At 37.4% G+C, this 15,843-nt stretch overlaps 1 protein-coding gene and 1 long non-coding RNA gene across 9 annotated transcripts in view; one reads left to right on the top strand and one right to left on the bottom strand.

Moving 5' to 3' along the window:
* nlgn1 (neuroligin 1) overlaps window positions 1-15,843 on the top strand; it is an 816,109-nt gene that overhangs the window by 741,839 nt on the left and 58,427 nt on the right. The window lies entirely within an intron of this gene.
* Window positions 1-15,843, bottom strand: part of LOC134298056 (uncharacterized) — a 151,380-nt gene that overhangs the window by 30,560 nt on the left and 104,977 nt on the right. The window lies entirely within an intron of this gene.

The following is a 15,843-nucleotide window of genomic DNA, read 5'->3' on the forward strand; positions in this document are numbered from 1 at the left end:
TGCCCATGATGTTTTCCAGTGACAGAGACCTCTCTTTTCCCAATTGAATCTTTCCTTAGACTCCTTGGCGTTTTGCATGGGTAGCCAGTCAATTACAGGATAATGTCAGTATGAGAAATATGATGATTAGCCTCATCAGAAATATGATGATTAACAGACTTATTGACTCAAGGGAACCTATATAAATAGCTGGCTTACCAGATTCTTGGTGATTCAGTGGGTCTATTATAATTGGCTTTAACTAAGAGATCTAGGCCAATGCTTCTAACTGGTTAATCAGCTTTCCAAGGTATGACCTCAAGGGAAACTTATAACGGGGATTCAGAACAGCCTTCTTCTGAAACAGAGATTGCGACTTCATCCATTATGTTTCCATGTTTGAGTGAGGATTGAAAGTGTGGTCTCCAAAATCACTGTCAGTGCTCAAAACACTACACAATGCTGACTCTCATTAATCAACCTGATTGTGATATTTTAAATAATAGGTTGAACGTGTAACTTTATCTCACCCTACACAACTTTTGTAGCAGGTAAGACATAGAAACCTTTTAAATAAAATCCGAATTCTTCTCTGATGAAGTAATCCTGCCTTAAGTGAAATAGTCCTGGCTTCGGTTAAATATGTTCTTAACCTCTGTAGGCCTTGGTGTTTTTATTCCTTTGGATTATACTGAAAGCTATCCCATGGTAACCCATTAATACTGATCACAGACTATATCTGTTTTTGGACTCACATTCTGGCCAGCAAACCCTTGATGATATATCATGGAAAGCATGCATTACAGAGAAGTGTGCCACTTTGAAGATATACTGTAGTAGTTTATCATCATGGCCCCTTTCCTGTGATGATGTATTGCCTCATCAGAACACAGGCTGACAAGCAGAAATGTGCTTCAAAAAGACTTTGTTTAAGCCTGTTTTCAAAATAGCAAACCTGTTGGGATCACAGCGATGACAAGCTCCTGAGGTTTAAGGTGGCATTAAAATTTCAAGAGTTGCTGGTGAGAATCACAGGGCGAATGAGGAATCTGGAACATTATTTGACTTTTTAAAAGTCTTCATGAGTTCTTTTGTTTCAAAAGACTTTTCTAAGGGCAGCATTCACAACCCAGAGGAAAACATGACTAATTTGGTGCAGCCTGCAATGATTTTGATGCATACTTTCAGATTGTGTTTTGCTAGTCTCTCTATATGTTTCCTTCTGAAACTCAACATGTTTTCAAAAAAGAGAGTGTATACCTAGTGGTTATGGGCAGATGAGGGTGTGGGAGAACAAAGCTATTGTATAAAGAAGGCTACAACTTTTCTGAAATTTGGTGTTCCCAAACACTTGGGAAACAGTGATAGTTGAATACAGTGATAGGAAAGTTTTCATAACTTGCAGGAACTTTTTATTATTCTTGGCACAGCAAGACAGCACAATGTAGTCAACTCTGTGCAATCATAAAAGCTGTACAGTTAGAATGCAATACAATTCTCCAAGATAATGTTGCATACCTATACTAACTAAAATTGTGTAGTTTTTTTGTAAACACATTTTCAACATTGAAAAAGGTAGAAGAGAATAGAAGGCTCCATGAATGCTGAACCCTAAAGTTCTGCACCACAACTGTGGGAAAATATCGCTCTAATTTTCATCATCTGCTGTTCTCCTGTTGTCCCTCCTTCCCACTCTTTCTTGGCTGTTTCTTTTTTCATAATGTGCTCCAGGAGCATTCAGAGCATTGAGACTGTGTTCTTCTTTCTTGACCTGTATTCCTACTCTAATTTTGGTTAGCTAACTAAGAAAAGATGGCCTTGGTAAGTATGAAATGAATCAGCAGATATAAGAAGGAATTGAGGAATCAAAGTAGGCCGGCAGTTCACCAAACTAAGGAATTATTGCATGAGAGTATGGGTACGCGCTAGTAGCTGTGTGTAGCAATGAATGTAAATGTTGTCATTTACACGATGTCACATGATGCCATTTCAAAGCAGTGGTATTTCAGTTTTCCCCTTATTATTTGGCTGTACTTTTAGTGCATGGAGGAAACCCATTTATAGCCTTCTGAAAGTGCTTTGTTCCACTTTTGCCAGTGGTGCTATAAGGATGCTTTAAGGACACTTCCTCAACAGAGCCCACCAGTTGACATCACACAACGTAAGACTAATTCTGGTGGGGCACCTTAGGATGCTTCCCAGAGAACATGGGAGGCTTCTCGTGTTCTCATTGGGAAGACCAGGGGAAGCCATGTGGCAATGCTTCCCCCCATGGAATAAGGTAAGGGACGCAGCGGGCACTGGGCAACAATTTTCCCTCACTGCCCACCAGATTCACCATGCTGTATGACAAATCCCCCTGCTGTCGCCCGGATTGAGGACCTCAGTCTGATGCTACTGCTCTGGGATTGGGATGTGTTCTAACTTTATATAAGGATGGCTTTGCAACAACTCAACTCAAGAGAGTTCAGAGAGTTCAGGGAGGCAATGCAGAATCAAACATTAGTAGCTATAGAGGAAGCAGAAAACCTGTGACCAAGGAAGCCAATTGACCCATCCAATGGTGCTTACAAATGGTTTTAGCAATGCTGAACTGTAATGTGGGCAGAAAAACCAAAACATAGAATGAGGTTCAGCCCATCAGCTATTGAATTGTAGGCCCGAGGACAGCAGCAAAATAGAAAGCAAATTGCTTCAAACGACCTCAGCACATTAACCAGATTCAGTGTCCTAGATGCTTCCAGCCTGTTTTGGTAACTGAGCCCCATGTCAGCCATTACATGACATCATGTAAATTCTAGCAGACGACCTGTCCCACACCAGGGTGGCAGTGTCTTTGGATGCTTCTCTCACAACACAGGAAGCTTCCTCTGTTGTGCTGGCTCTAATGGAGCCAGCATGGATCCACTCCAGAAGAGTGACACTTCCCCTGTGTGATGGGGAAAGTGTTGCCAAGGGAGGAGCTGTGGGTGGGGTGACAGATTTGCCCCACTGCCTCTCTCTTTTCTCCATGAATCCAGGTGAAGCGGAGTTCTTTGCCTGGCCTTTGGGATAACATCAAAAGACTACTATCTTTTATTTTTGGCTGGGGAGCCACTTTTACTGTGCAGCATAGTTACATGGCCACTGGAAAAGAAGACTTCTCATGTCTCACAAGCCACAAAAATGGGTACAGCTGTAAGGGGATCTGGATTATTATTATTTTTGCATGGGCATACTGAAACACAAATCTAAAAACTGCAGTGTCATGCTAATGCATGCTAAAACCTTTGGTTACAGTAAGAGGTGATGTTTGGGTTATAGTTTATAAATTATTCTATTTGCTGAAGTTATTAAAAGTTTTTAAACAAGTCTTTCATTGAAACTGAAAACTTTGCTTATCAGACTCAGCATAATTATGTTTCTGATAAGCTCTCTAGTACTGTGAACCTGGACAAGGTAGGTAGCCAATTCCTGGGGATAAAAGGTATACCTCCATGCATATACTAAATTTTAGCAGAACTACAGTAGGAATAAAAAATATATCCCTTCAGGTTTTAAAACTGCTGAACTGTTGTTGAAGAGCTAAAATAGCTGCTGAAAATGCTGCAAATGTTTTTATTCTTTTCTAAGAACAGGATATGTGGGGAACATACACTTCACCTTGTTTTTGAGTAGATATTGCTTCTGGGACTATGATAATGCTTATAAATGAGTCTTGATATGTTTTTAAAATGCAGATTTTCCACACTTGATATTGTGGTAGCTGAATTCCAGTGGGCAGTGGCAATTTGGTTGGTGGCAGGAACATAGAAGTTTTGGCATGCATATTGCCAACCTCTTATTATTATACATAGAGTATGTCCTATTTCTGTCCTATTTCACTTAATGAGGGATGGAAAGATCATTCTACAATTTTCAAAAATGCTTTGATATTAATGTATGTGAAATAATCTGGAATATTATATCCTACAATATCACACTGAAGATGTGGAACAGATCCCTTAAAATCCCTATGAAATGGTATTTATAGAGAGAATTTTTACCAGAAGTTCTGCTCTTGCCAATAAAAGGTCATGTTAGAAAACAAATATATAATTTGTAGGTGGCTTGGTGGAAAACAGAAAATGGATTATGAAGTAGCTGTTGATGAATATGTAAGCATTCCCAAATCATGACACCTACCAGATACCTTGGGCTTAGGGAAATAAAGTTTGTAAACTTCCTCATCTGTGATGAGAAAGGACATAGTCAATTACTATAAGTATGTTTGTATGTCTGTATTTATGTTCCCATACCAGGACTTTCTGTGAAATCTTGGAGGATAAAACCATATTTTACTCAAATATATCCTATCAAAACCAGTATATTTTGTAGAAATAATTTCTGCATCCTGAGAAGGTGCAAAAGCTTTTTAGGGAAAATTTGGCATAAAGGTCCAAGAGTGAAACTCACCCAGAACCTATGTTCTGCCCGCACGCTAGCTATTTATTTGAAAGGTATCTATCATGCAGGGAACAGAGCAAATGCTACACATTTGAAATAAAAACAACAATTTATTAAATAACAGATCTCAAACTTCCTTTCCTCAAGAGTTTTATTGCCAGTCTTTGTGAAGGGAGTAAAGTCCTTGAAACACAACCACAGTTCTGACTGGATGTCACTTTAATATGGTTTCAATTGGATCTCAATCTATCTCTGATGTGGTTTTACTTTGTGTCTTTACTTTTATATAGCTTTGATGATGTAACTTCTAAGACTTGTGTGGCTTCAGTGTGACATTCTATTTTGTGCTTCTTCCACCTTCCTTGCTCATCACCTTCCAATACTTTAATACAATACAATAATTTAAAAGTATTGAATTAATTATGTCGTGACAGTCAATATGTATGTAATTCCCATTGGTTCAATGGTTCTACTGTAGCTGGGACTAACAATAGGATTCTGGCCTGTGTGTGTGAGAGAGGGGGGGGGGGAGGGATAGAGGGAGGGAGAGAGAGCCCTATTAAGACATTTGTGTAATCATGTCATGGGGATGAGGACATGCTATGGAATCAGGGCTGCCATTCAAAGCCTTGGAACCTTTTGATTGACACCAGCAGGGGCTATACCATTTCAACAATTCCTTTGCTTCATCTGCTATCTCCTCAATAGGATTGAAATAATATTTGAATATTTAAAATCATTAGAAATATTGTCAAAATATATTTCATAAGAGTTGAGAAACCTTGATGAAAAGAATTTGCTCACATCAAGAATTATTTTATAGAAGACTGCACAAAGCTGTTGTGTATAGTAAGCAACATGTTATTTGTGGTAAATGAGAATTTTCTGTAGTCTGGACTTATTTTATGCTACTTTGCACATAGTTGTATTGCATAGAAAACAACATTCACAGTTCCAGAATTATTCTATGCAGATTTCATGTAGCTGTTTTGCATAGAAAATATCATTTCCTATGTGGAAAATGATATCTCAGAACATAAATATTATTTTTTGAGCAGAAAATGCTTCTTCATTTGCAAAAATATTGCTGTAATTAGAGATGTATTCTGCACAAAATTCACATGTGGTTTATTTCAGAAACCACCATTATTCCTCTGTTTAAAACCCTTCAGCCAAGGAGACTTCAACACACTCTGAGGCAGCATTTTCCACCACTGCACAGCTCTTACCATCAAGAAGTTCTTCCTAATATTTAGGTGAAATCCCCCCCCCCCCTACAATTTGAATCCATTCCTCCATGTCCTGGTCTTCAGAGAATCAGAAAACAAGTTTTTGACCATACCACAATGTGACATCTTTCAAATATTTCAACATGGCTATCATGTCATTTCTTAAATTGTTTCCAGGCTAAACATACCCAGCTCCCTAAGCCATTGCTCATAGGGCTTGGTTTCCAAACATTTGAACATTTTGGTTGACTTTCTCTGGATGTGTTCCAGATTGTCAATATTTTTCATGAATTGTGGTACCCAGAACAGGATACAGTATTCTAGGTGAGATCTATCAAAAGCAGGACTATTACTTCTCTCAATCTAGACACTATAAACCTGTTAATGCAGCCTAAAATCACATTGGTGTTCAGAGGGCAAGTTAAAAAAAACCCCAGCATATGGTCAAAAGAGTGGTCTGGAGGTTGTTCACTACATTGTCATAATTTAGATCTGTTGAAAGAACACACTGTCAAATGCAAGACATCAAAAGATGTGGGAAGCTTGTACAATTAGAACACAAGGATCTGCATTTTTAAAATATAAATAAATAAACTTGAATTGTTGTGACAAAGACTCCCATGGTGAGAGCTTTTTATTTTTTCCACTATTTCACTCATTGAATACATTTCTCATTTCTTCCGCTCATTCAGGTATACCCATTCACTATGACAAACCAGCAATGTAGCAAAGGAATTTGAAGTCTTTATTATATAAATCCTCTCCTCCAAGTCACACTACTAATAGAATGATTATGTACAAAATTTAAACCTGCAAGCAATTTGCTCCTATCATCCTTGTCACCATAATCCATCAGATTATATCATTTGTCAAACAGAAGACAGACCATTAGTATTCAATATTCATTTATGCAGAATAACAGAGCCACATTTTTTGTTTAAAAAACCCCCTGATGTTGCAAAACTCAACAAATGAAAGACTAAAGAAAGTGCAGTTCAGGAAATTGCAGACCTGCCCTCATGGGCCAGGTTTAGGTCAGCCGTCTGCATTTTAATATTCCATTTGTTTTAAAGGCAGACTCTTAAGTTATTAGCTTTGGGAGAAAAGACAATTTACAGCTAGGTGACTTTAATATCAAGGGGATTTATTAAATGAGAACATAACAACTCCTGGGACACAGTCTGGGTCAAAATGGGACAACACATCTGATCATGGAATTATAATTCAGTTTTACAATTAAATTACAAAATGACTCAGTGAGAGTTTTTTTTCATTACTCCTCCCCCCTTTACAATGTGAATTGTGTGGAGGGTGCATGAGATAATGCAGTCTCTCTGTACATTCACTTTTGATATGTTCATTGTAAGTGCAGATTACTCATATTTTTCCAACATTTCTCTATTCAACTTACATCAGACTTGATAGACTTGAGGGTCAACACTGTATGGTGGTATTGTATTATGACTCTGATGGACCAAATTTTGAATACCCATTCAGACATGGAAATCCATTGCATGATCTTGGATCAGTCATTTTGTATAAGGAACACCATCTCTTACAGCAGTGGTTCTTAACCTGGGGTCCTTAGATGTTTTTGGCCCACAACTCCCAGAAATCCCAGTCAGTTTACCAGCTGTTAGGATTTCTGGGAGTTGAAGGTCAAAAACATCTGGGGACCCCAGGTTAAGAACCACTGTCCTAGAGGAAGGCAATGGTAAACCTCTTCAGAATATATCATGCTGAGAAACCCTTAGGAGAGGGTCACCGTTAGTCAGAGTCAACGTGTTGTCCCACTTTCAGTGCTGAAATCAAATTCTACTGCAATTTCTGTCAGCTTTTGTGTAATAGATGGAACTACCAATATAGTAGCATCATAGAACTGTAGAATAGGAAGGTACTGCAAGGATCATTTATTCTAACTACCTGCCAGTTCAAAAAATATTCCACCAAAGCATTCTTGAATTATGCAACTTTTGCTTTAAAATCTCAGTAAAGAGAGGCTCAGCATCTTTAGTCTATTAGGCTGGATCTCCACATAATCCAGTTCCTGAATCCAGATTATCTGCTTTGAACTGGATTATATGAATCTACCCTGCCATATAATCCAGTTCAATGCAGTCAATCTGCAGTTTTATTGTTGGGTGATTTGTTTATTGCTTTTGTTTTGATTTTGTGCTGTTGTGTCCGGGTATAGCCCCATGTAAGCCGCCCCGAGTCCCTTCGGGAAGATGGGGCGGGGTATAAGAATAAAGTTGTTATTATTATTATTATTATTATTATTATTATTATTATTATTATTATTATTATACGGCAGTGTAGATGGGGCCTCAGACAATGGTGACATCTGGAAGTCCTTCCCAATGTTTAATTGAAATTGCCTTGAAAGTCTTTTAGATCTTCAAAGATAGGTCAGCACTGATTGGTTCTTAGATGGAAGACTACCCAGCAATTTCAGAGGAAGGAACTGGCAAAACCACTTCTTAGTATCCCTTGTCTAAGAAGACTCAGAAAAATTATTGTCACTCAGCTACAAAGAAGTCCTATAGTTCATGATAAACTTCATTGTCATTATAGAATTTCAGCTACACTTGGCAGTAAAGCAAGTAAAAAGAAAAACATACTACAAATTGACCTCAATTTTTCATGTTTAGGATTGCTAAACTCTAGTGTATATCTACAACTTTTGGCCAAGGGGTGCTCTTTTCTGTAAAGAAAGACATTTATTTGTTTATTTATTTATTTATTTATTTATGCACCCTTTCAGCTATAATGGAGCTTTACCACCCCATCTTCCTTCAGCTTTCCAAATATCTCAAGCTTTTGAACTATTGAAATGCAAATTAACTCAACTTCAGACCAATTTGTGATAGTAAAAGGTAGGCAAAGGTTTTCCCCTGACATTAAGTCCAGTCGTGTCCAACTCTGGGTGTTGGTGATCATCTCCATTTCTAAGCTGAAGAGCTGGCGTTATCCGTAGACACCTCCAAGGTCATGTGGCCGGTATGACTGCATGAAGTGCTGTTACCTTCCCACCGGAGCAGTATCTGTTGATCTACTCACATTTGCATGTTTTCGAACTGCTAGGTTGGCAGAAGCTGGGGCTAACAGCAGGCGCTCACTCCGCTCCCTGTCTTCAAATCCATTAGGATTTCCTGCTCCTGGACATAATTTCTTAGCCCCTATGAGTACATTAAGCATAGATTTGAATTTCCAAGGTGGGGAAAGGCTAGTATGGTAAGTATGGCATTGTGAAAATAATCCATATGATAATATTTGATATTGTAGAAAGTCATGGAATTTATGTGGTTCCACTCCACAGCATTGTGTCCATCACACCTCCATTTAAGGGCCTTTTACAAAGCCTTTAAGGGTTTTTCTCATAGTACCTCCAGGGTGTATTCATGATTTTTTTCTCCTAATTGTAGAAAAATGTAGATTCTAACTTGAGTTGTTCACTATTTTCCAATCATCTTTTACCCATTGCAAAATATGATTAGCCTGAGGATGACTCGAAGGCTCTTCTTCCCTTTGATGATCAGTTTTTCCCCCAAGCTAAAAAATAGGAGATGTTTAGAATTGTATGTTTTAACAATTTTGTTACCACATGGTTTACTAATTGGCTGCCGAGCTTTTCAAAATGCACAATCCACAATAAGTTCACAATTTACAGAAATTGTTTTTCTTAACTCTAGCTTTGACATCGAGACCTGTAAACATCAAAATCTCTTAAGTAAATCTTTAAATTAAGAATATGGCCCCAGATAGCAAATTTATTGTTATGATTAAGGCTACTAGGTCGTAAACTGAAATTTGTCTGTTAAGATTTAATTCCACATTGCACTGTCGAAACAGCTCATATTTGAATATTCACATCCAGCATCTCTCTCCCTCCCTCCCTCCCTCCCTCCCTCCCTCCCTCCCTCCCTCCCTTCCTTCCTTCCTTCCTTCCTTTCTTTCTTTCTTTTTTTCTCCTTGCATAGGACCATTATTTAGAACATTAAGGAGACCTTAAATGGTAAAAGGGCCTTAACTGACTTTTCGTTTAAGTCCAGTGCTAAAAGAAAATGATTGTTTGGCAGGTCTTCCCTTTTCCTGGATATATGTTCTGGAATGACCTTCTTTGTATGGCTACTTCTTTGCAGTAGCTAGCTATTACAGATGGCATGTTTGTGGATTCAGGGGTGATTCATCCATGGGGTGACTGATGGTAGTGGGGATTATGATGTTATGGGTTTGTATATAAAATGATGCCTGATTCAGTATGGAGTATTGTGATGGATGCTCATTGGTCAAATGTTTGAGGAGATATGCATGAGGTAGTGGGTGAATGAGAACTAGTCTTCAGTTTGAGCAAAGAGTGAAATTTAGACTAGGATTTGAAAGGAGTACAGCTAGAAAATGTGTTAGAGAGAGAGTGGAGTTAGTAAGAAAAATGAGTTTGAGTGGAGTGATTGCTAAGTGTCTGGTTTAGCTTGTGAGGAGAGAGCATGGTGTTTTAAGTGAGAGACAAAAACAATCTGATGTTTAATATTTAACTTTTAAAAGTTTTGTTTTTGTTTTGTTTTTGTACATACAACGGACCCTTGGTATCTTCTGGGATTTGGTTCCAGGACCCTACATAAATACTGAAACCAATAGATGCTTAAATCCCACAGATGGAAGGTCTGACAGGGCATGTGGACACACACACACACTCTCTCTCCCAGAAAGTGTTGAGTTTTTTGCTGGTGTGGGGACAGAAGTCTGGCCTGATCCAGGTTTTTTAAATTCGGTTCAGATCAGACTTTTCCCCTGTGTGGAACCGGCCTCCCATGTATGTATGTATATATGTATATGTATATGTGTGTGTGTGTGTTCAAACTGTTTGAATCTGTGAGACAGAAACTGTGGCTATGAAGATCTGAATTTGAATTCAGACAAGATGGCAGCATTGAAGGTGGAAGGATGGAGTCCTGTTAGAGTAGTATATAGTAGTATAAATCCTTGTAGGAACATTGATGTCTCCACATTTGGTGTCACACAAGGAAGAAGTTCTTGCTTATGGTAGGGATTACCATAAGGGAAGACCTTCACACTAATATTAGCAAAAAGTATGGTGAAAGTCTTTACATTGGGTGGGATAAGAGCATGCACTTGATGGCCACACTGATGGGATATAAGTATAGATCCTCACATTTGGTACAGGTTGCAGTCTAATACAAGTAAAAACCCCCATGGTTGTTTGATGGAAACCCATCCTCACCTTAATCCTTGAGATGGATCACTGCTAGGGACTGGAGAATGGCATTTTTACCCAAGGGGAACTTGAAAGTTGAAAGTTTTGGGGGCCCCACCTACATGTTTTTTTTTGTTTGTTTTTTAAAAAAAATGCCATCAAGAAAGGTAGGGACAATTTCACCATATTTAAGAGCTTTGGTAATTTTGGGGGCAGCCTTTTTTAAAAAATCAGGAAGGGAGACACAAATCAACTTTGAATGAGGCCAAAATTGCCTTCTCTACTTACACTATTCAGGGGCAGGACAAGTGTGGGGGATTTGAAGAGCACCTATTTTCTCATAATCAGATGAAGACCAATTCCGTCAATGTTAGTGATATGCCAGGATACTTCAGATGTCTCTGCATATGATCTAATTATTGAATGCCTGTCCCCATACACAGATACTTCTGTGATCTCCCAGATTTTCACTGATTATTGCTTGGCTATGGAGTAGGGTTATCAGAATGAAACAGTAAGGGTTTGGAAGAAGGGGAAAGAGAATACTAATATTTTATTTTTATTTTATTTATTTATATTCTGCCCTTCTCACCCCGAAGGGGACTCAGGGCAGATCACATTACACATATAAGGCAAACATTCAATGCCTTGACATAGAACAAAGACAAAGACAAACACAGGCTCCGAGCTGGCCTCAAACTCATGATCTCTTGGTCAGAGTGATTGGTCTCAGCTGGCTGCAGCTGGCTGCTCACCAGCTTGCGCCACAGCCTGGGCAATATTTGCAATGGTTATATTAAAAATACAAATACCCTTAAAACCTACACATGTCCATGCACCAAAACAAATTAAAAACAAACCAAAACATCTCTAAAATATGACATAATATGTCACACCAATACCATTACAATTCAGTAACAGTAATCTTAAATGTAGTTCTGTGGGTGCAAAGTGTTGAGGAGTCACATTAAATTGTGTCCATGAAATACAACATCTTTAAATTAACTATAATTGGCAGTAAAAGTATTTAATTGTGCTGCAGAACTGCAGCCATCACTCCAAAGGCTTGTAAATGAAGAATTAGTAGTAAGGTCATTTGGTATTTTTGTACATGATTGATTCTGTCTCATTCAAAGAAGAAACTGAATAAGTGGTGTGAGCATCCTTCTTAAATAGGAATAATTGTTTTGAGGCTGTTTTAAATCTGAACATGTTGAAATGTAGGTCACTGATTATGAAATAAGACAATGGTACAATTCTGTGCACGTAGTATATGTATAACCATCGTGCCTAAATTATCATGGATATGCATAATCACGCATGTATGATGTATTACTAAAAATGGATTGCTCAAGACTTTCCTTTCGGAAAGTGAAAAAAACATGTCTGATTGCACAACCAGTGTGACACCAGTAGTCCAGTTGTAAGAACTTAACAAGGACCGTGAGAGATTAGATAAAAATAAATCAAAATCCCACTAGCCCAAATTCAATTTGCAGACAGGGGCAAATAAATTGCCAGTGGTAAGCCTATGAGCAGGGCATAACTGAAACTTCTTTGTCATCAAGGTGGTGAATCAGTTTTGTGGTTTGATCAGACTTTAAAGGAGTTACTTAAAGTGTTGAGTCCTATCTCCCAAATAGGTTTAGCACAATCAATAGCTCATGTAAAGTTTAGATTAAACCCCAAAGTAATTTCTCAGGTCACTGACATGGGAACTACCAGCCAACAGAGGTCTCATGTTCCTCAGCAATTGATAACAAAGGCTGCTTCTACATAGCCATTTAATCTGGTTTAGGATAGGGATTAAAGTGAACTGGTTTGCTGTTTGGTGCCTACACAGGCACACCACAAATCAGTTCCAAGCTGGGATAGTGCCCACAAAGATCCACTGATTTCAGATCAATCTGATCCAAGCTATATTTTTCCCCTACTTCCTCTGGTGAGATGTACTGATTGACAAGAATCAGCACTGAACTAAAGCAAGGTAAAGCAAGAAAAGGAAAGGGAACACTGTGGTTTTTTCTCTGGGAAGGTGTTTATTTACTTTTCGACTGAGTTGCATGTCAGTCAGTTTCTTTCTCCAAATGCTTCAGTGCTAGCCCTGTCCTCACAAGCACTCTACATTTTGCATTCTGCATACACTGATCATCTTCAGCAGATTTTATGACTCAGTCCAGAAATTCCAGTGAGATTTTTTTCATAGGCTGTTTCTGGTTGGATGCATGTTGCATTGTGCATTGGGGTTGTTTATTTTGTAAACACCTCAACCTGGAGCTGGCTTCAAATAGAATTTTGGTATCTGTGTAAAAGGCATGTTTAGTGCTAATTGCAGAAGACTTATCTGATTTGGTTTTAAATCAAGTTGAAACCCATTGCTTCATCCTGTGACAGGGGATTCTACAGTTGAAACAAAACACAGTGTAGAAATAGCTGAGTTGAGCTTATATAATTTACTGTTTGAGACACAGAAACAAATGTCACTTCTCACTCACTCAAGTCATGGTTTATCATTGTCTGGCAAATGATGCAGAAAATCCCATAAATATCTTTCTCCAACTCTGGTAATTAAGTTTGCCAAGCAAAATAGAAAACAGGTGGCCCTTCTACACTGACCTATAAAGCAGGCCCAATATGACATCTCAGAATCTGCTTTGGCCTGTTTTGCAGCCTGAGAGCGACTCCCCGAGCTGCTTTGGTAGCAGCATTTAGTAGTGTTCCCCAAGTTAAGTGGATCACCCCACCCCCGGCATTTAGCATTTAGTTGGGGGTTTTTTGTTTTTTTTTAAATAAAATTTTATTAATTTTCTTAAAATACATCACTACCTCAGTACATTACATATTCTTCTATTCCATACATAATTCATTGCACCAACAATATATGTACATGTATCTTGTATGTTGTTTTATTCACCTCTGTGCCCACCCCCCTCCGAGCCATTTCAATTTGCATTCTCTTTCTAAAATACCATTTCTTCTTGTGGAGGTAATTTCCCATCTACTTCTTTTAAACCATTCTCAATAAATTTTTCCCAAACATCATCAAAGTCATTTTTCTTCCATACCCCTTTCTTAACTCTTAACCTACAAGTCAACTTATCGTTTATTGCTAATTTCCATAGTTCTTTGTACCATTCTTCTATTTGTATATTTATTTTACCTTTCCAGTTCCTTGCTATCAACAACCTTGCTGCGGTTAGCATGTTATTTATTGCATCCTTCTCTGTTTTTTTTCAATTTCTTAACATTATATAATGACAACAATGCAATACTTGCGCTTTTTCCTATCTTCATATCCATTATAATTTCTATTTCTCTAAATACTTTCCCCCAAAATACGTTTACATATTTACATTGCCACCACATATGTATGTATGTGCCCACTTCCTGGCAACCTCTCCAACAATTTTTTGTGGCGTTCTTATTGATGTTTGTTATCTTTACTGGTGTTAAATACCATTTCCAAACCAATTTATAATAATTTTCTTTAACGCGTATCGATAAATTTGTTAAATGTCTTTGATCCCATAACTGTATCCAATCCACTTCCCCTATCTTAGTCCCTAGATCTTCTTCCCATATCTCTCTTAATATTGCATCCTTTATTTTTTTCCCCTTAATTTCAATTATTATCTTGTATATTTTGCTAGTTATTCCTTTCATTTTGTGGCCTTCTCCCATTGCTCTTTCCTTTTGTGTCCTTTGTTCAAATTGTGTAGGTTTGCCTCCTTCCCCATTACTTTTTTTCCAATTCTTGAACCATTGCTCTAACTGTAAGCAATGGAACCACGAGAGTTTAATATCTCTAAATTCTTTCAGTATAGTTTCTTTCTTCATATCCACCTTTATCCAATCTCCAATTTTGTCTATATTCTTTTCTCTTAGTTTTTCATCCAAAATATTCTTTAGGTTTTTTGGGAATTTCCTATCCATTATTATTGGTGTTAATGTTGATCTTTCTGACAATAATATTTTCTTATATTTCTAGCACATTTCTCAACATTGGGTTTTTTTTACTCCCTTAATTTCTTTCCTTTTTAAATCTTTGAAAAATATGTTCCAAATTTTTTCCTCTGCTTCTTCCGAATCTTCCTCCAACCATTCCAAATCCTTCTTATTTATCATCCCTTCTATAACTAATCTCATCTTATTTGCTTCGTAATATTTTTTAATATTGGGGAGTGCTAGACCTCCTGCTTTCTGTGATTTATACCACAGTTGTTTATTTAACCTATTTTTCTTGTTACCATTGCAATATTTATTAATCATTTGTTGCCATTTACTTAATTCCTCTTCTGAAATTTGTAGTGGTACCATTCTAAATATAAAATTTATCCTTGGAAGAATTTTCATTTTGACTAACGCTATCCTTCCGAACCATGATAATTTAATATTTTCATATTCTAGTAATTTCTTTTGAATTGCTTTCCTTAAAGTTGTAACGTTTACCTCTTCCATTTCATGTAGATCCTTGGTTATAGTTACTCCTAAGTATTTTATTTTGTTCTTAATTTTTATTTTCATTTTAGCTTGTTTCATAAAGTCTTCTTCTTCCTTTTTTGTATAGTTAAGTAACATCATTTCTGATTTATTCCAATTGATTTGTAAACCTGTTATTTTACCAAATATCTCTAAATGTAATTTTATTCTATCCATATTGGCACACATATTCTTAATTGTCAATTTAGTTGTTAATGTAGATGTGGCCAGGGTTCTTGTAGCCAGGGTTCCCTGCAGCAAGCAAAACCTGCTGAAATTCTGTCTCCTGCAGGGCTATTAAAGATACAGGAGAACTTTCTTCTACTCTATCTGACAACCCTAAGCAATAACAATGCAATAATAATCAAAGATTTTCTATCTTTTCAGGATACTAAAATTTTGTTAATTTAGATGGTCAACTCTCTCTGCCTAATAACGATCCAAGCAAGTAAAAAAAAAAAAAAAAAAGAGAGATCAATTGACTAAATCAAGACCTAAATTGAATTGTTAGCTCCA

The sequence above is a fragment of the Anolis carolinensis genome, chromosome 3, assembly GCF_035594765.1.
Source record: "Anolis carolinensis isolate JA03-04 chromosome 3, rAnoCar3.1.pri, whole genome shotgun sequence".
NCBI lineage: Eukaryota > Metazoa > Chordata > Lepidosauria > Squamata > Dactyloidae > Anolis > Anolis carolinensis.